This window comes from Ptychodera flava, chromosome 3, assembly GCF_041260155.1.
Source record: "Ptychodera flava strain L36383 chromosome 3, AS_Pfla_20210202, whole genome shotgun sequence".
NCBI lineage: Eukaryota > Metazoa > Hemichordata > Enteropneusta > Ptychoderidae > Ptychodera > Ptychodera flava.
This window is the reverse complement of record NC_091930.1, coordinates 30,172,536-30,195,166: the sequence shown is the minus strand read 5'-3', so window position 1 is coordinate 30,195,166 and position 22,631 is coordinate 30,172,536. Positions and strand designations below refer to the sequence as shown.

Here is a 22,631-nt window from a genome sequence, read left to right as displayed (position 1 = left end):
GTATGATACGATAGATTTAATACTGGAAACAATACAGATGTAATTGTGATCATTCCACGTCAAGTTGGTACGATACAAATTCCCTGTACTTTACAAGAACACAAAAAAGTCAAAATTAAAGAAACTTCAGCAATGTCAATATAAAGTGAAAGTATGCACACACAGAGTACTTTGTGAAAAAGATGTTCTTTCCAGGATTTCATTAATACATTTTTCAAAATTTTAGATAATCCCTTCTTGCAAAAGCAATGTGTCATTCTGCTGCTCCCCTTTGAAATGACAATTTTTGATTAATCATTTCTCATAAGTATCTTTACAAAATCAGATACGCCTGATGCTGTCATTTTCTCTTACCATTGGAGATATTACCCCACTGCGGCATTAACGTCTTTATATAGGAGGCAATATGTACCAGTACATGTATCTTATCGGGTGAAATAATGCCTTTCATATTTGCCTTTATTTGTAATTTCACATACATTAGGGTCGGATTATTTAATATATATGATTTATATGTATTATATTTATCATCAATACATTAATGGAAAATATCCATTACTTCATGACATTTCCTTTATTTTTGTAACCAATTACAGAGTACATCTTTTTTCATACTCCTCCCTGCAATTTATGTTAAGTTTCCAAGACAGGAAACCGACCCTTTTAAGCTAACAGTTCCCCGGGTTTAATAAGCTCAGAACCCCAGTAAATTATACATTTTCTCAAAGCCTAAATATAGGGGAACAGTTCGGTTACCATAGTGTCACCATTATTTACATAACTATCACGTGACAGGTAATTTGCATTATCTTTCAATGGTGACACTGTGTTTACCAAAATATTGCCCTATATCTAGGCTTTCAGAAAATGTATAATTTATGGGGGTTCTGAGCTTATTAACCACCAGAGAATTGTTAGATTAAAAAGGTCATTTTCTTGTCTTGGAACCTTAAGTGGAAATGTAATTCATCGCAATACACAATGTTATCTTTGACAAGTGAATTCTAGTCCAGATTAAAATTAACAGAATCCATGGTGAAAACAAAAAACCAATATAAGCCGCCATCCTAATTACGAAAGGTTGAATCACTCAGTACTTAATCGACAGAATGCTGCCAAAGATTTCTGCATCCTATCCTAACACTGACAGATTATCACAGGTACCATATTTTATAAAGTTTGATGCAGTACTTAGGACATTCACACTAAAAACAAAAATCAATTGTGTAAATGCAAACTAGCAAGCAATTTTTATAATAAATGGTCTCACTAAGTGTCATTGATTTGCATTTACAACACTATAAGATCAAAATCTGTACCAAGTCTCATCAATTGTGACGCAATATTTGTTGAAATATAACTCTAATAAGGAAAGTTTATTACATATGCAATTACACATTAACTAACTTGACACTGATAAATGTCTTTTTCACTGTCAAAGCATTGTCAGCCTAACATCTGTACCAAGTCTCGTGAAATTTGATGCAGTATTTATTGACATATCAGACTAATTACGAAAATTCAATAATTGACATAAAACTGCAACATGCCGTTAAACAAATTGATGTGCACATGTATGAATAGGTCAATGTTCTTGTGCCAACTCTGAATGATACTGGTGGAAATATGTCTGAGTTATAGCCCTGTACATGAAAAAAATAATAAGAAAATGGCCACCAGGCAGCCATTATATTGCATTGGACTATGAAACCAATAGACATGCATATTTATGACATGATAGGTCAATGTCCTTGTACCAACTTTGAAAAAAAATCAGTTGATACATATCCAAATTATGGCTCAGGACAAGACAAAATCATAACAAAATGGCCTCAAGGCAGCCATATTGCATCAGATTGTGAAACAATTGACATGCATATTTATGACATAGGTCAATGTCCTTGTACCAACTTTGAATAAAATCAGATGATACATGTCTGAGTTATGGCTAAGGACATGAAAAAAGTGTAACAAAAGGCCACCATGCGGCCATATTGAATCATATCGTGAAACAAACGGACGTGCATATGTATGTTATAGGTCAAAGTCCATGTAGCAAATATGATAAAGTTGGTTGAGATGTGCCTGAGTTGTGGCTCCATACATTAAAAATTGTAACAAAATGGCTGCATTGCGGCCATATTGGATCGTATAAAAAAAATCAATATGCATATGTGTGATATAGGTCAATGTCCTTGTACCAACTTTGAATAAATTGGTTGGGATGAGCCTGAGTTATGGCTCCGTACATAAAAAAATCGTATCACAAAACTAATTGACGTGCATATGTATGACGTATGAAGTAATCATTGTACCGAGTTTGAATGAAATAGCTCCAAGCATCTCTGAGATATCTGCGTGAACGGCCGAACGCATGCACAGACGGACATGACCAAACGTATAAGTCCCCCACGGACGGTGTCCGTTGGGACTAAAAGACTACAGCTGGAGGATCATTACTATTAGGGAGTCCACGTCAGGACCACCTACTGAATGTGTGACTGAGAGTGAAGTGACATGGTAAAAGAATAGTATAATGATAGGAAATACACGCAGTGAGTCACGCTTTGCTGTTGGCACAACACAGTCAAGCCCATTAAACAGTCATCTTCCTACACTATAAAGTTCCCTAATGTAATGTACAGCTAATGAAGTTCTACCAATAATCAGTGGGACAATTTTTTCAACTATTTGCACTGAGATACAACATGTACATCTGATGTTTATGATAGCGTCACAACAATCCAAAGGAGCCAACATATAGTTTTGTTTTTAAGTAAGGTTTACTAACAATTATTACATGTTCTTGAAATAGATTCGATCCAATTTTAGCCTAGCAAAACCCTTCTGTATCAATTCTCCAGAAATGCGGCTGTAAATTATGTAATAAACAGTACTTAGGGACTGGTCAGTTTCTTCGGCCTGGGGGGGGGGGGGGGCGGTGGATTATTTTTTGCCGACGTCAAAAAGTGGCTGACCCCCCCTATTCCAAATTTTGAAAACAGGGTGACCCCCCCATTCCAAATTTTGAAAACAGGGTGACCCCCCCCGGCGCGCGACATAGGTAAAACAAAAGGTGGACATAAATTATATATATATATATATATATATATATATATATATATATATATATATATATATATATATATATATATATATATATATATATATATATATATATTATATATTACATTTTACATATATTTATATTTTAAATAGTCATTCTATGTTTTAATGAAATTGTTGACATGTCAGTTGTAAGATAGGGATTTCAAAGTGTCAATCTTAAAGTTTGAATACAGTATATTTTTAATGAGCTGTATTTTGAATGAGCTGTGAATGTATTTCACACTTTCTATGCTTAACCAGATGTCCTGAACTGTTGTACAGAAATGGATGTCAATCATTAATATCAAAGAGGAAAAAGCAGTGAATCAAAAACTTTGATGGGTGTTAAGACTTGCCAACCATCCAATAAATCTCCTGAGGAGCCACAGAGAGCTTTTTTAGCCAAATCTGATGTGTACAGTGTCTGAGAGGACCTTTTCTTGTAACATTGAAACCATAAAAGCACAGCTAATAATGACAAAAACTGCCCCTTTTAACTGTTATTTTGTTCATAAAAAAGCATCTTTCTACAGAAAACCTGTGACACAAAGGAAAATAATTGCATCAATGAGAAGGAAAGATATCTTGTCATTTTTCTATCTCTAAAATAAGTCACTGTATCACATATATATTGTGAAATATTTGTGCATGTTGCTTTCTCATACTGAATTCTCATAGAGAGAACAGAAAAGTATCAGGAATTTGTCATCCTTTTCATATGAAATGCAGATTTCATAATGGTACACTTTCACTTAGCAAACATAAAGATATCTCTGATTTATTAAAGTATGGCGCCCGAAGGGCGGGCCGAAAAATATGAAACATCCTGATATCTCTGATATACACGCATATGCCTTGTATATTAAAGTCATGCACCTGAAGGGCATGCTAAAAAATGTCTGATATTTTAAAGTAATGAGCTTGAAGAGTACGCTGGAAAAATATTGAACATTATACAGATATCTCTGATGTATGTATGCTGGATATGTTAAAGTTGGGTGTGCTGAAAAATATGACTGATTATTACAGTTACGCGCCCGAAGGGCGCGCCGAAAAATACAACTGAATGATGAAATTTGTGGCTGACACTAGCATTTTAGGCAATGATGAGCCTGTGTCAAAATTCAAAAACACACTGACCCCCCTATTGGGCATTTCAAAAACATGGTGACCCCCCTATCACCAAAGTCAAAAACAGGGTGACCCCCCATGAATCCACCGCCCCCCCCCAGGCTGAAGAAACTGACCAGTCCCTTAGAACACATAAAGTTCAACGAACCTTTACCAGTACAGTGAATCATTAATATTGACTTATCACAAGCCAACATTATTTCCTGTATTTAAAGGAAAAATAGCTGTAATTAAGCTGTTGATAATATTTCCATTAATCTTATTATCTATGATAATTATATTTTCAGATTATTATTCTAACTAATTATAGGTAATTGTGTATTGCAATACACAACATTCGGGTTGCCAATACAAAAAATAGCATAAACGTCATTACTGATGATTAAATTCTATTCCCAAATAAAAATAAAATATGAATAATAATCTAAAACATTAAAAACATACGGATTGATACTTTTGGGGGTTAACATATTATTGACCTCAAAATTGTAAGACTTTTGCTCAAACTTCCCTTATGGAAACTTTAAACCACTTATTTAAACATGAAAATCCTAGTACTGGAGAAACACATTACTGTGATTACCAAGAAAATATTCTTTGTCAAACTGAACATGGCGATGTCTTTCCAGCTAAATTGAAAACCTGCTTGTTGTAATAAAATCCGAAACTGTTAAAAAACAGCAGCTAAATCAAAGTATCTTACAGTAATCTCTTGAAAAACAAGTTCATTAACCAAAGTGGATGTACATTATAATAACATTGAGGAAATAATCCAAATGATAATCGGTAACAAAACACCAAAACAAACTATGCAAGCGGTATAGGAGGAAACAAACAAGATATCCAAATAAAGAAATTGATAACCACACAGATAACCAGAAAGTAAGAGTTACTTTAATACCCCTGCAGAACTGCAATGTACTTTTAAAACTTTGATGAATGAAAGAAAGTTTACAGTAGCCATCATATCAATTTTCCTGGCCGTTTACGTGGACAAAACATCAAATTACTTTATCATTATCTGATTACACTGAGAGTTGCTGAGCGGCTGCGATCACATTGACGTCGACGATCTACATGCATTGATGTATGGGACATGATCAGTAATAATAAGTCTCTGCATACCCAGTGTTATGTGACATATTACATACACAGGGCATTCATCATGTTTGTATTATTACTTTGTTGTTAGAACCCGATAAATGCACATCCTTATGAAGAAAACAATACAGTGTCATGTTGCAGGACTCAGAATGCAATCTTATATACATATACGGGGGTGTGCAATATAATGAATGATCTTGTAGGCGCAGGTCTTTCTAATTAAAGTGCAATATAGAGATGTGTCTTTTATGCATTGATGTTCATGTCTTTATTTCTACGGTCCTCTCCTCTCTACTACTGAAACCGTAAAAACATCACGATCGCGTTAATGTCAGACCCATCTTTTAAGCGGATTTTAATCACATTGAGTCTTCATTGTATATTAAGAATGATGAAACGGTGTTTAAAGTGATATGACAAGTTTTCACTTGAACAATCATTTGTATCTGCTGCCCTCTAGGTTTCAAAATTTGTTGAGCTGCATTTCTACAGTTGACAAAGTTATGTAAGCATGTACATACAGTTTCAAGGTTTTCGTTTTCTGATTTGCATATGTCAATAGTTCCCATTTTACCTGTTCGTCTAGTGCCATGCTGACAACGTACCTGAATTACTTAATGCAATGCCGAATGATTGAGGTACTTGCAGGGATGAAACTGACCTGACTCATCAGGCTATACGAATACACATGCCATAGCAACAATCATAATGATGACACGTATTTCACAGCTGGCTTGTCTATCTCTGGACGACCAAGTCAACCAAGAGCATTGCCGTCGTGGCAGTACATGCATAACCCCGAATTTCGGCCAAACACTTGTCTCCGTGTCGTTCCTTTGCGTTAACGGGGTTATATCGGTATAACAGTAGTGTAAGAATAATGAGGTTAGAATACGTAAGTTGACAGTAATTAAGATTACAAAATAATAACTAAGCTAAGGATATCTGGATGAAATAAAGGTTGAAAGTAGTAATTGACACCCAGATAGGAGTAAACTGAAATTACTACTACAACTTTGGTAGAACGTCACAGCAGGAATTGGTTATTGCATTGGACCAGTATTCTAACTTTCAAAGCAGTCAGATGAATATTTTGGGAAATGATTTTTGACAAAAAATCACAAAAATGGTCTTAAAAATGCTACTTTACACATGCATTTACAATTGTAAATACATTAAACATTTATTTACAATTTGAACACACTCACAAAAGGTCATCCCGTGCAGCAACTGTGCAAGATTTCAAGACTTTTGGACAAATAAGACTTCTCAAAGAGTAAATGGTACCCATCTCAATAAAGTGATTATATTTGGATAGAATTTGTACGATGTACCTCTGAACAAAAACTTAACCAAATCTGGCCATCAGTTCTAGAGTTTCAGCATTTTGACAGAGTATGCCCTTTTCTTACCTAATTTGCATGTTTTAACATGAATATGTTCATTTGAAGAGTGTCACATTTCCACCTTATGACGGACCAGCAAACCAAATACTAGGACAGAAGGTACAACACTTTTTCAGTTTCTGATGTGGAAAGACATTTACAGGTACATGTATATACTAAAAGACAGACACGTATACAAATACACATATGCATACATACAGACGTTTGACATTTTCTAGTCCAAACAAATACCTCCTACACTGCCATATGGGAGCTAAAAATGTAAAAATTTACATGACAAGATTCGCTCTGAGGACTCCAAACAAGCATACAAAAATGAAAAGATCGTGTTGATGGTAACTTCAAAATACACTACAATTGGATTTTTTGGGGGGTTTGGGGTTTTTTTTTAAATTGCTTGATCGTAATCTCAAGATAATATATTCTTTTCAGTGAGCATTTGACCTTTGACTTGCCTGAGCTCGCGCATGGAGCTCGCGATGACCGGAGCAAGCTCGCTCGTGACCCGTACGAGAGCTTTAAAATTGAGATGCTGCCAAACATTTTTGCACCCTATCCTAACACTGACAGATTATCACCGGTACCATATTTCATCAAGTTTGATGCAGTACTTTGGACATTCACCCTTAAAACAAAAATCCATTATATAAATGCCAACTAGCAAGCAATTTATATCATAAATGATGCCACTAACAGCACTATGAGATCACTATATGTACCAAGTTTCATCAATTATAACGCAGTATTTGTGGATATATCACTCTAATAAGGAAAGTTTATTACGTAAGCAATTACAAATTAATAAACACGACACTAATAAATGTCTTTTTCATTGTTAAAGCAATGTGAGCCTAACATCTGTACCAAGTTTCATGAAATTCGATACAGTATTTCTTGACATATAAGACTAATTACGAAAATTCAATAATTGCCATGATATTGATAAATGGCGTTATCAAAATTGATGTGCATATGTATGACATGGGTCAATGTCTTTGTGCCAACTTTGAATGATACTGGTAAAAATATGTCTGAGTTATGGCTCTGTACATGAAAAAATCGCAAAACCAGATATGAACTGAAAATGCTCACGTGTTTCATTATATATTGCAGTTATGTGTAAATTTGAACCTTTGCCACATGTTTGCAACTTCATTGAAAGTGTTATGATCAACATAACGAATAATATTCACCACAGATTAATTCTAAATCTAAGTATATATCCCCAATCAGGAAAGTTCATTAAAATATGCAAATAAGGAATTGACTGAAATGTTCTCATTAAATATGCAAATTAGGAATTGGCTGAAGTAAAAATGTTAAATGACTTTTAATAATATCGTATCATAGTATCTTTAATGTACAAAGCAATTTGTCAGCTTTGGTCTGGTCAAGACAGATAAATATCCTTAATTAGGAAAGTTCATTAAATTTGCAAATAAGGAATTGGCTAAAGTAAAAATGCTTAATGACTTTCAATGCTGTATCACAGTATCTTTCATGTACATAGCAAGTTTCAACAAATTTGGTCTAGTCAATAAAGATAAATATCCCTAATTAGGGAAATTCATTAAATATGCAAATATCCATTACATTTTATGTTACCCCTTAACATCTTTCAGCGTCACAGCTGATATATCTTGGTGTGATCAACATTTGTAGCAAATGTCATCAAATTGTGAGCAGTCGTTGTCAATATATAGTTTTTTTTCTAAAATCACTAATTATGCAAATGAGCATAAAGTAAGCAAGCCACCAAAAACTAATCAGTTCTTGCCATGTGCATATTGAATCTATGTACTAGATTTGATTCTGATCTGATGAGCCGTTTTTGAGATATCGAGCACTCAGACATACAGACAGACGCCGATGGACAGACACACAGACAGACAGACAGACAGACGGACAGACACACAGATAGACAGACATCGCTGCAACATATGCTCACGTGCGTCAACACGTGAGCAAAAAATGGCCACCAGGCAGCAATTATATTGCAATCGACTTTGGATCCAATAGACATGCATATTTATGACATGATAGGTAAATGTCTTTGTACCAACTTTGAAAAAAATCGGTTGATACATATCCAAATTGAGGCTCAGGAAATGACAAAATCATAACAAACTTGCCACAAGGCAGTCACATGGCATCGGATTGTAAAACCAATTGACATGCATATTATATGACATAGGTCAATGTCCTTGTATAAATTTTGAATAAAATCCGATGATACATGCCTGAGTTATGGCTACGGACACAAAAAATGTAACAAAATGGCCACAATGCGTCAATATTGGATCATATTGTGAAAGGAATTGACGTGCGTATATATGATATAGACCAATGTCCTTGTATCAACTTTGAATAAAATCGATAGGGACGAGCCTGATTCATGGCTCCGTACATGAAAACATTGTAACAAAACAGCCACCATGCAGCCAAATTGGATCATATCGTGAAAGAAATTGACGTGCGCATATGTATGATAAAGGTCAATGTTCTTGAATCAACTTTGAATAAAATCGCTTGAGATGTGCCTGAGTTATGGCTCAGTACATGAGAAAAAAATCATTGATAAATGGCCGCAATGAAGCCATATTGAATCATATCACAAAACAAATCAATGTGGATATACATGACATAGGTCAATGTCCTTGTACCTACTTTGAATAAAATCGGTTGAAAAATGCCTGATTTATTGGTCCGTTTATGAAAAATTTGCAACAAAATACCCGCCTTGCGGACATATTGGATCATATAGTTAAACAAATTGACTTGCGTATTGTGTCAACGTCCTTGTACCAACTTTGAATAAAATTTGAGTTGTGCCTGAGTTATGGCTCCGTACATGAAAAAATCGTAACAAAACGGCCGCACGACGACCATATTGGATCGTATCACAAACAAAATCGACATGTATATGTATTACATAAGAAGTAATCCTTGGACAAAGTTTGAATGAAATCGTTCCAGGCATCTCTAAGATATCTGCATGAACGAACGTACGGACGCATGCAAGCACAGACGCACGGACATGACCAAACCTATCAGTCCCCCCGGTCTTAGTCCGTTGGGACAAATAAATGTTATTATTATTATTATTATTATTATTATATTATTATTATTATTATTATTATTATTATTATTATTATTATTATTATTATTATTACAAGTTTAGGGGCTATAAGTATTATATAGAAATCTAATAACAGTTCATTGAAGCTGTGAGAATTCTGAAAAGAGGTGTTCGAATGCAGGCCCATCGTGGCAGTCGTGGGCGCGCACAAAACAAGGCACAGCGACTGTGGAGAGTCTATGCCAGTGTATTTGCTGCAAATAAACATTCACGCAGGCGCACTCGTTTGCCAGTATAGTCTGCCAATATGAGCATGCGTAGTCTGTACACTACGTCTCGTGCTATAATCTGGTCGTTGAACTTTGAACTTGCATGTTCACAGAAACTGGAATTACTGCTGAGAATACTTTCCAGGACATCACAAGTGAGTCCCTAAGGTAACAGGTAGGATGTTTAGGAAATCCTTTCAGAAAGTTCACGCAGCCTGTGGCCATTTTGTGGAGTATAAGCTTACACGTACCTGGAGCGACGGCCACGGTATACAGAATTTCTACTGTACATATTGCCAGATAATATGCGATGGAATTTTGCGTTTCACGTCGTTCAATCATTCAGATGGAAATGCCGGCCTTCTCCAAACTTTGAAATAAATCAGGGTGACAGACTTTGGAATGCTAACTCTTTTATAACAATGACGTTAAAAACATTTGTATTCGAGCTCGGCAACATTTTTTGATTTAAAAACTCTTATCATGGCGGATTCACTGAAATAGTGAGTATTCAACAATTTTTTCCTATGTCCATATAGCACTTGTGCAAATATAAGCGATTCCATGGGCCTTTGGCGAATCACTAAATGCGGTTTTTCACCACGCTGAAAGGTTGAAAGATGCGTCTGTCACTTTGGGACAAGCTAGATAAATGCAGTCAAACCCAGCTGGGCATAGAAATGTGCCATAGTATGACTTTGTTCTGGAGACGGCCGGCCGTGCGGTGGAACTTTGCAACAAAGTTTCCATATCTGAACTGACGCACTTGAATGACGCATTCTCGTTGCATTTTGATAATAATGTATCAATCTAAATGACACGGAAATTATGCCTCCTCCAAACGGAAGGGCCATGGTCTATTTTTAGCCCTGCTACAGTATGTCTCAATGCTGAAAAGGCCATATCGTTGTCATGTTGTCATGGCGACTTTTTAAATTTGCATACAACTGTGAGAGTGAAACGGGTTCTTTACAGGTCATAAAACTTTTGACTTCCACTGTCGTCCATTACACCTGTTTCCTGGGCATTACACTTGTGCAAGTATACACATCAAAAGACTAGAAAATTCACTTCATGGGCAGAACCTTTAAAATAACCCTTTCTTGTCTGGTTAAATAAAAAGATACCCCTGATCTAAAATATGTATGTGCTACCAGCCAGTGTCACCGGGCTACCAACTTCAGAATATGATTGCCAAAGTGGACTACCAGGGAAAAAAGTTAATTTCGAGCCCTGGGCAATATTAAACATGAAACATTTAACATGTAATATTTCCCCTTGTCTTGACCTGCTGGGTTAAAAAGATGTTTAAAGGTATACAGGGACCATCTTCAAATTTAGCCATTGCTACCATGGAAAGGGGTGATCTACCTAATCATCAGAATCATAGAATTTATTGGGTCAAGCCAGGTCATACAAAAAATGCACCGCTACATAGCCATAATCTTACTTTAGTTAAACAATCAGAAATAATTTGTCTTCATTATTCTTCCTGGAATGAGGCAAAGAAATAAAAATAAATTATTATAAATAACATTATTATACATCGTTTATTTTAAATCCATAAATAAATAAGTACCAGTGAATTATGTTTTAAATAAAACAAAAAAACTGTTACTGCTTCTAATAAATAATGGTACATTGGGTTATAAGGGGCATTGGGTTCATAAAATTAATTTGAGATACAAGTAGAATTAATTTTAGGACATAAAAATAATTTGAAGGCATAAAATTAATTCGATGAATGCATAATAAGTTGGTACTATACTTTAAGACTTATTTGGAATGACTGCATGAAACACAATTAACTATACTTTAACACTTATTTGGAATGACTGCATGAAACAAAATAAAAATGCTTGAAAAATTATTTCTGGTCTCTATAAAATTAATTCACACACACTTAAATTAATGGAAAACAATTTTGACAAGAATGGCCCCAGTGTACATTATCTTTATTATTCTTCCTAGAATAAAGGCAAAGAAATTACAATTATTTTTGTTATTATAGAACAAACGTTATAAGTCGTTACTTAGAAATCCATTAAATAAATAAAAAACAGTGAATTATATTTTAACACAGACCCTTTCAAGATTCTATGGTTTTAAATAAAAAAACTGTGGTTCCCAAATAGGTTACCATGGCAACATAAAATAAAAATGAACTTGGAGTTCATGCTGTGATAAATACACTTAGGAGAGCATGTGCATAGTTGCTGGGATTACTTTTAATGGAATTTTGAAAAAAAATAAATTTTAAAACGCAAATAGATTACTATGGAAACATAGGACAGTAAAAATGGATATCATATTTTGTCTTTCTAGCCTAAAATAACCCTTTGGTATAATATTTCTGTTGATTAATGGATTTTTACACTGGATATTTGATCTTTCTAACTCAAAATATCCCGTTGATGTAACACATTCTGTTGATTACTGGATTTTAGGTGGAATCTTTTAAAATCTGGTAATTTTTACTCCTAAATGGTTGCCATGTAAACATCTCACGTTAAAACGAGTTTGATTTTTATGGGTTAATTTGGTGTGCTAACCAGAAAAACTCTTGTAATCATTTTTTTACATCAATCAACAGTTCTTTAATAGGAATTACGGGAAAAGTAACATTTCAATCCCAAACTTGTTAACATTGCAACTCGAAACATTAAAATATGTCTAGTTTTTTTATGTTGTCTGACCCGAACTCCCCCACTAGGTAATTTTCATATCAATCAAAGTAACTTTTTATTGGATATTAGAAAAACTGAAATTTTCAACCCCTAAAATGGTTACCATGGAAACATGGGGCAGTGAAATCGATATCATATTTGGTCTTTTCGACACAAAATACCCTTATGGTGAAATTTTCACGGAAATTGAACCTATTATTATTCGCGTTATTATTTCTATATAATACTTATATTAATTATTATACACATACAGCGATTTTATTGAGTGCTGCTCCACAAAATGGAAGCTCAACCTGGATGAAATACTAAATCAGTTTTAAAGACATAAATGTTTCTAAATTACAAATTGTTATTTTTAATAATTACGAACATAATATTAGACTTTTAGACTATTTACTTCCAGTTTGCCTGTGACTATTCCAAGGTCACTGATTAGTGTCGGTCAAACAAACTCACCATCAATGTTGAGAAATAATACTTATATAAATTATTATACACATACAGCGATTTTGTTGTGTGTTGCTCCTCAAAATTGAAGCTCAACCTGGATGAAATACTAAATCAGTTTTAGTGACATAAATGTTTCTGAATTACAAATTATTATTTTTAATAATTACGAACATAATATTAGACTTTTAGACTATTTACTTCACGTTTGCCTGTGACTTTTCCAAGGTCACTGATTAGTGTCGGTCAAACAAACTCACCATCAATGTTGAGAAAACCAATTACATGATAGTAACATGGGGCAGGAATTGGGGTTTAAGAATTAATAGCCATAAATTGGATTGGGTTTCATCAGCAGCATACCTTGGAGTTGATCTTGACCACAAAATTATACTGTAAAACCCATATTCAGTGAGTCGTCAAAACTAAACACCCTAGAGTTGGTATACCATTGGTATATCATTTTTCAACTTCACCATATGTTCTTAAATTCATTCTATTATTCTTCATGCAACTCACTCATCCCTCCATATTCATCATACTAAATTGAGATCTGGGGTAACACTTTTAAGACTTCCTTGATCTAATACAATTATTACAGAAGAAACGCTGCCAACGCTGCCACTTATTTTGAGACATATCAAATGTGTAAATATGTCATGTATTTTTTTTTGTTTTTGATTTACTAAATAACCAGTATACGGTATACCCCTGATATAGACCGGTTTATACATATTACTATCCCTTCTGTTTTTCAAACTGACGATAATTTTATGTGCCTAAAATGAATTTATCACAAAATAAACATCACATAAAATATTCAGCAACCAACACCTTGAATTCTCTCACAATTTAAAATAAAAAGAGATAATTAATTAATAAATGAATAATGGTACTGTAGCCGATAGTCGAAACTTTTCTAAAGAATTTTGTTTGTCATCTATCACTTTATTGAAGGTCCTGTTATCTATTACATTTTCAAACTTGCAGTTGTCAATATTTGTGTATTTATCAGCAAAGATAATATTGATCTTCTCCCCATTAGGTATTGTTTGTATATTTCTTTATCACAAAAGTCTATGTAGATTTTCCTCCAAATATTTAGTGATTTCCTATGTGCTGGTTTCCTCGGTTTTGTATCTCCTGTGATTGTAAACATCAATATCTTGTCTGTCTCATGTTCGTAATCTCTGGTGAACTAGGTGTGCAGTTCAACACAATACGTTCATGTGTGATATTGTGAAAAATTCCCATATACCCGGGGGTACATGTTTTATTAAATAAGTCTAAAATGTATTGTTTCATGATATAGAAATTCACACACAAAGTTAGCATGATCTGTCTATCACAGATGGCAATTATAGCCCTCCAGCTCATGAATAATAACCCTAACAAAGGTTCTCAAAATACCAAATAAAATTACCCTGAAACTCACATGGTGCTTTTGTACAGTTGCCATATGCTCTTCAGAAAATACTCATTTCATCAACTAAAAACTCCACAAGTCAGAAAACAGAACAATGACACTCTTTGCTGAAATAACATGTTCATGCATATCGGTGTCTCATATTTTTTGTTACAGTCATTTTTACTTCATGTTTCTCAACACACCCACACAGTATCAATTTTTTTATCAAAATATCCCAAAACACCATTCCTTTATGTCTTCAGGCTAGATGTAATCAATGCCTTTAATTTGTAAATGCAGGTTTATGCCTTGTTCAAAGAAAACCTGGGTTTGAATGTCAATTGGAAATAAAAACGTAAGAAGTTGCAGTACCATTATTATTTTTTTAGGAAATTCACTATGAATATCGTACAATTAAAGACCTACAAGTATTTTCTTGGATTACGCTGGGGTTACACAAACCCCAAGCAATGTACCCCAGAATCTTTACTTTCAGTGAACCAAACTTATAATGTTTCCTTTTGTTGGTACTTTTGGGTACTGAAGCTACGGAAAGATTCTGAACAACAATAAAAGCAGTGCATCTTGGGGACAGCTATTAATTCGGACCTTCAAACTTTTACAATTCTTTTCTTTTCTACCACTTGTGGGGGTCTCATTTTCAAACTCTTTGGGAAAGGCATTTTTCTGTCTTAGTTTTTTTTTTAAATCGAAAATTGCATTTTTCTCTATATAGTTAACACATGAATTGCAGCCATTTTGAATCTCAAATATCAGTATATCTTCGGTTATACATTTCTCCAGAACCAAAATATGCAAAGTTACCCCTGATTTTTATAATTGATGTTGAAAGTGTCCGGTTGAAAGATTCCTGGAATGAGGAAAGTTTGAACAAAAGTATAAGTATTTCACTTTCAAGACGCATACTACCATGAAATATTAAAGGCAGCAATATCAAAAGGAATGGCCACCAAGTACATTGTGACAACATTTGAATAGATAACAAATTTTCAGGCTTGTGTCATGTATAATTTTATGAAACAAGGCAATCTATGAGAAACCAAATTAAAGTGTCCAATCAGTCAGCCTTCCATTTACATCTTATATAAATGTTTTTCTTCTCTCTGAACAATTCACATTTAAATGGAGCACCTGTTCAATCATTGAAATGATAGGAATTACATGATGGAATAAAGACCAAATTTAGTCAACACATATGTAATTGTTTAATCCCTGTTGATACCCTCAACGTTTTGAGAAATGACAATGAAATGTACTATTACATGGGAGCTTTATTTACATGTATTTCTTGACAATTACAGACAATATATAATCCAAACCAAACACTGGAAGTTGAACTGTAAAATAGAGCATTTTAAAATCACAGCAATTTATTTGAAGGTAGATGCCATATTTGATAACACAAGTTAAATTGAGGGCTAGGAAAACAAATACTTTCCACTGAATGGTATCTCAATAATTTGTCAAAGCCTTACTGCATAACTGCATTATCTGCTAACAGGAAACGGGCTGCAACCTGCTTATTGTAGACCAGAAACTACTACCATGGCTACACAGAATCTCCACTGAATGCTGGATGAACAAGCAGACAGGGATTGCAAATGGTGTTGTTAGGAAACGAGAAAATGTAGGATGGGTAGAATTTTTCTTGTCTTTAATTTTATGTTTGCATTAAATTCTAGCCAGACGTAGTGGTACAGGTATAAACAGTATTGAAAGTACTGGCAAATTGAGTCGGGCAAGTCTTTTTATTTAGAATATTAATCTCCTGCAAATTCCATTGGCAAATTTCGCCAGTGTAGCCCTCCTCAAATTACCAGACCAACCTCATCCCTCATTGACCATTTATCCTTGAAATGAACCAGACTAACAGAATAAACAAATCAGATCAACCATTCAGCCTTTCTATTCAATTAAGTATATTTGCAAAATTGATGGAACGGATATTGAAATTCCTCTCACTCATTTAGTTTTGGTGCTTGCAACTTTGGTGAATGTTTTTTCTTAATGCTTTAGTCAAACAAGTGGCCATATTTGACTAATATTGATGAAACTGAATTGATTTATACAGATAATATACTTACACTCTGTGAAGTCAATTATGTGCAATGGGAAGATAAGTCACGCTACAAGAAAGGCAATTAAAGTCACCAGGAGGAAGGCCTTGATGTCGATAATGATGTCACACGCCAAACTTGAAAAGCTTTGATTGATAATAATGGTGTTTGACATGAAAATGAAAGATCTACAGAAAAGCTATACAGCCGGAAGAGACTCCGAGTGACAATGGGAAAGCCTTAAAAAGCTTGAAGATAAGGAAAGTTTCCAATGAAGTCGAGGATAAGAGGAAAACACGGGAGGCTGAGGCACCAGCTGGAAAGGAATAACATTGTTCATAAATGCTGAACAAATTTATTGGCTTTCGGCAGTTGAAATTGAAAACGACGATAACCGTCAACACATGCAACAATAAACACAAACTGTCCCGGACATGGAAAACAGGAAGTGATAAAATTGCAGGGTAAACTTTCTCCTAGGCTATATTGGTTACATGTAAACCCATAAAACAGTACAAGGTCACCGTGCCCTGACCTATCTGTGGAAGTCATAAGCAAGACATGCATGATGGAATTACGGAATGGTTCTTCTACATTCAGCTCTTTTTAACCTAATGAATACATGCATGGGTAGTGGAGGATAAAGTACTTTTTGAGACTACATTTTGGCACAGTCTGTTTTACTTAAATTCAAGATTTTAAGCACAATGAATGCAACTCATCTAATCAAAGGATGCTTCAGTCTCTGAGCCCTTGCTCTATATTCCCCAGTGTTTTAAAAGGTAATGGTAATACATCACCCCAGCTTTGAAGTTAAATATACCTGGCAAAAGCTTTTTATTTCCCACAGACAAGGGTATACAATGTAGTGAAAGCCAACACTACATGTAGGATTCAGCATGAGTCCTCACAAGTAATTTTAGATCAGAAAAGAAGCCAAATTGTTAATCAAGGCATAAGTTTTGAAGTCTGACCGAAAGGTATACACTCTCCATGTTATATCAGCTCTCACCTAATACCAGCAGTACACATCCTTGGCCTTTCTATTGCATTCGTTTAAATTACAAATCCATGCATATATGGGGACACCTTGCATTCTGGGCGAGTCCTTCTTTTCCTGTGATTTTGACTAGATATGATACATTATTAATGTCCACATCCTCCACATCAACTGCAACAACAACAACCAAATAGATAAATAAATAAATATACTGGTAGACTGCATGATTATTAAGTTGAGTAGTGAAAAAATTCAACTAGTAAAGTTTCTTATGTCAATGAATTATTGTTACCTCCATAACATCTTTAGTTTTTTAGTCCTCAAAATATGTTCTTTCAAGTCCATAACATCTTTTGAAGCACTCTCAGAATTATACGGAAATTTCCGTTCTCCCCATTTCAAAAAAGTATAGAACATATAATCAATCAGAAATTAGGACAGGAAGAGGACGACTTAAGGTTTAAGGGGAGGACCACTCAGTTTCTGGGGAGGGGCTGGTGGACTTCTGGAAACAAATGTACACAGTTAAAAAAAAGAAAAAATGATCCAGTAATGTCTCAATGTCCGGTTATGACAGAAAATTAAAAAAAAAACATTTCTGCCAGGAAGGCAGGGAAAAAACTACTGCCTTACCAATTTCCTCCAGCCCCACCCCCTCTAAACCAAATCAAATGATTGTCCCGTAAAACAGCTAATCAGGTACATACAGAACCCCCCCCCCATCCCCCACTGCTTATGTTGCTGCAAACAATTACAATCTAGAATTCAGATATAGGTAACCATCTTAGCCACTACAGATTGTAGTTTATCAAAAGCCTCAGAGAGCAAACAATTACATTGGTGATGATTCATAGGAACAGAAAACGTGAAACTCCCTGTATAAGTGTAAGTAAATGTGAACTTCAATGTCACAATAAAGACCATGAAGATCGTGTGGGACTATTAAAAACACAAAAACACGATGATGCAAGCCTAACTTATGCTCTTGCTAAAAGTAATTAACACAGAGTATTTTATACTACCTCAAAATGACAACACATACCAGTAAATGTTCTGGTATACAAGCCAACAGTAACATGATGGTATTTCACATTTCCGTGGCATCGCCATGATCAGTAAGTTACAGAGTCTGAACAAATCGGGGGTTTTGTTTGTCATAGGTTTGACAAAGTAATTTTGGTAGCTCAGTTTCAATTCTCTACCTGCAACTTTATAAAGTAACACAAATATTGGTTGAAATTCACAATGCCAAATCATATGACACTGTACACTGTACACATGTGTTATACATTTACTGTGAACACACATCATTCACAGCCTGGCAGTTAAACGATACTGATATATCGGGTTTCAAAGACTTCATGACCTTGTTTATTACATACACATGTCAAACTTTCTGAAAAGTTAAATTTGTTTCCTCCTCCCTTGGTACCATTATTTTTAAACTTTACAGTTGCAGCTTATACTATATTTCGAAGTACACACTCTGCTGTCAATAGTCTGAAACTTGATATTTTCCACCATTAGAATGTCATTAATTGTACACAGAGAACTAAAGATTACAGCCCTATTTCAGTACAGGAATGGTGATATTTACATCAACAATGTAAAATATCAAACATAAAATATAATGCCATTATCCTGCTAATCCAGGTCATGGTCTTCAATCGACGGTTTCTAGGCTGCAGAGCTTTAGAACATTGTCACATCTGCTCTTCCAACTGTGACACGACCTACGCCTACGCTTACTTTAAATGTAACATGTTTGTTGGAAATTGCCCAGCATCCGCTTCCGTTGAAGTATCAAAGTTCACTATCATCCTGCTTCATATTCTTCACTTTTCAGAATTTTATGCCCGCAATGTTTACAATGCTTTACTTATAATACTTTGAAAGAAAGTACAGGGTAGGGTCCAGCAGTTCTACAGCATCGTCCTAAACCTCACACATCCCTCTATGACAACAGCTTGGCGCTTTTGCGTGCATTCCATGGAGCGAAATTAAATCATGCCCTGGCTTGCCAGAGTGCCGAACAGTATTGAATAATAACACAGTTTCTTATTGTCAGAAACAGTCTTATCTTGACAGTTAACTCAGCAAATGCTTGACATTTCAGCTGAAAATGTACAGATTTACAAGAAGCAAGTTAAGCTCTAGTAGTTAACCTGGATGTTCATCTATAGTCACTGTGTACCATGAGAAAATCTTCAAACTGGTATTTTCAATTATTCCAGCTACATACATGCACTTCGTTACAAAAAAGAAAGTACACTGTACGTGTAAATGATACTATATAGTTGCATTCTTTTCTTCTTTATTAACTGTTTGTATCCCAGTATTCAGATATGCAGTAACAATATGAAAGCTATCCAGCATAGAGTGATCACTTAATTTTACTCATCATGTAGCAAAATGCACCCACCTGTAGAATATTTTACATCATAAGCTTGCTGAATAATGCATGGTATTAATCTTGGATTCCAAATATTTGCCCCAAGAAAGCTCAGCAACTTTGTTCAACGTGCGCCCAATCTCTAAACCTATATCCCGGCTTATCACAGGGTTATCCACTCTCTCGATCAATGATAGCCCTCATCCGTCGAACGAACTTACATGTGCTATACCATAGCCACACTCTATTCTTTTTTCCACGGTAGTACGTTGCCCCGAACGAGACGGAATCAGATGTTGCACCGCGGCGCACCATAGACTACTTGGCCGCACTGTGCGGTAGTTTTCATGTAAACACGAACCGTAATCCGTGATACGTGTAACCGGTATGTCTTCCGCAAGACCATGCCAGTTTTTATCTAATTTGTGTTTAGCAAACATGCTATATTAACCTCCCGAGAAAACAATCTGAATTTGCGAGAAACAACATACTTGACTAGACTTGTCTCGAGTCTGGGCTTACAGATCAGAGTAATAATTGAAAGCAAATTGGAATACTAGTTTACCAGACTGAGTACTCTGGCACGGCAGACTATTCTGCAGTGAGGTACGGGTACGGTAAATGCCGCCGAGAAAAGCCAAGCGACTGAAGCCGGTCTATTATTGACCTGATAAGACATATGAACGAACGAACAGAGTAATACTATGTGTCATGTACTTACAAAAAACTTGTACACTTGGTCTAGCCTTGCCTCATGATCAAGCTATCTACAGCATTCTCACTTCAATCCGGTTAGTCGACAAACTGTCTGTCATCATAGGGCTTGGGCCAACTTCGAAGTCGTTCTCTGTTACGTCGATTGCATGTTATTGAATCACTGAGTGATAACCTCTTAGACGACCTTCCTTCCTTATATGGTGGTGCATACATTTGCATTAATCGGCTTTACTGTTGTATGGAAATTTGAACAGTCAGTCTAATCCAACATGTTTGGTGGTGTCCGTGTGGAGTGGATGTGAAAGGCAAAGATAGGACAACACCACTTGCCGTAATAAGTTTCGGCTAAAAAGGAAATGGGGACATTCTTTCAAGTGAAAGTTCCCACTGATCGTTTGACACAACGCACGCCCATGGACCACAGGGAACTCCGGTTCCTTGTTTGTTTCTTTAATACCGTAAAGTGCGTTTATGTGTTACATATGATATTTCCATATACAAAATAGAAAAAAATAAAGAATTGTATTTGTGTTCACGTTTTCAATAAAAATGTTTGTTTGTTTGTTTGTTTGTTTTTCTGCTTGTTTGGTTATAGTCCACAAATGATACATAACAAAGATTCTGATATTGATGTTGTTTTTGTTTTGTTGTCGTTGTTGTTGTTGTTTTTACTGGGTAACGAAATTTAATAAAACAAGTATTTTCGTTTTGTTGATTCATTTCTACCTTAACCTTCTAAATAATTGTAGAAGAAATTAATACAATTATAGTAATTGTAGAGCTTCCAATGCAATGAGTTGCAAAGAAAATAAGGTACAACTACACAGCGCCGGTGTACGGTCTACAGGGGAGAATACATACATAATACTTTATCTTCTTATATATTAGAACCTCATCGCCGTGGAAACTCCATACATTATTATCTTCTAGTGATTTAGGAGCGTAACACTGGAAACCAACCAACAAAAAGTATATACTGTTTTCTTACAGTAATTTTATTACCAATATAACAACATTATAATATAACACTTAGATTACTTCATCTCTACTCCTGTGGATAATCACAGTGACTTTATGGGCGGTGTTCGGAAAAGTTCTGGAGACGACACATACAAGGCCTTTTGGTCTTTTTATAAACATCTGTTGATTGATACTGATAGATTAGCGTCCCATGAATCCGACACCGGTGAAGTTCCTATAAGAAAGGAAGTGGGCGTCGACAATTCTCAGAATCCGTGACGTGTCATAACGTGAAGGAAAGAAGCTGGAGTTGACGACGAGTGCTGATGTATAACTGGAACTTATCTATTGAATACGGAACCATGACTAGGCCTTTCGACCCAGCCGCTGATACATGAGTCTGTCTGAGTCCCAGTTCCTAGTTTCGGTCAAAGTTCTAGTTTCGATCAAAGTTCTAGTTTCTGAGGGAATGTCCTGTCTCGGTCACTCCACAAGAGGGTGACCGTGGTTATATCGGTCCTTCTTAGTCTCTGAGTTAGTGTGTCCATTTATACAGTATCTTGACTATGTCGGATGCCGACGCCATAAAGCATATAATAGACAATACTTTGATTTACCGACATTAGAAAAGATTACAAAAGTAGAAATTATCACACGCCCGTGCGTGGGTTGCTACAATTATTTTGTTTCAAACCCACGTCATGAATAAATTTAAATGATAACAACGGCTCAATATTACGATTGGTTGAAACACAATAGAACATGGGGGTAGTAAGCATAATACCTCACTGAGAAAAATTAGTTACTGGGTAATTCTTTCAAATGTGTAATAGCGAGATCATGTT

At 35.2% G+C, this 22,631-nt stretch overlaps 1 protein-coding gene across 3 annotated transcripts in view; it reads right to left on the bottom strand.

The window, feature by feature from the left end:
- LOC139129820 (granulocyte colony-stimulating factor receptor-like) overlaps window positions 1–21,132 on the bottom strand; it is a 63,289-nt gene extending 42,157 nt beyond the window's left edge. For 2 of the 3 annotated variants that reach the window (XM_070695502.1, XM_070695504.1), the window contains exon 1: window positions 20,831–21,132. The gene's annotated coding sequence lies outside the window, so the exon portion shown is untranslated. The remainder of the gene's footprint in view (window positions 1–20,830) is intronic. The other variant, XM_070695503.1, reaches the window with a different exon arrangement.
- Window positions 21,133–22,631: the final 1,499 nt, after the last annotated feature.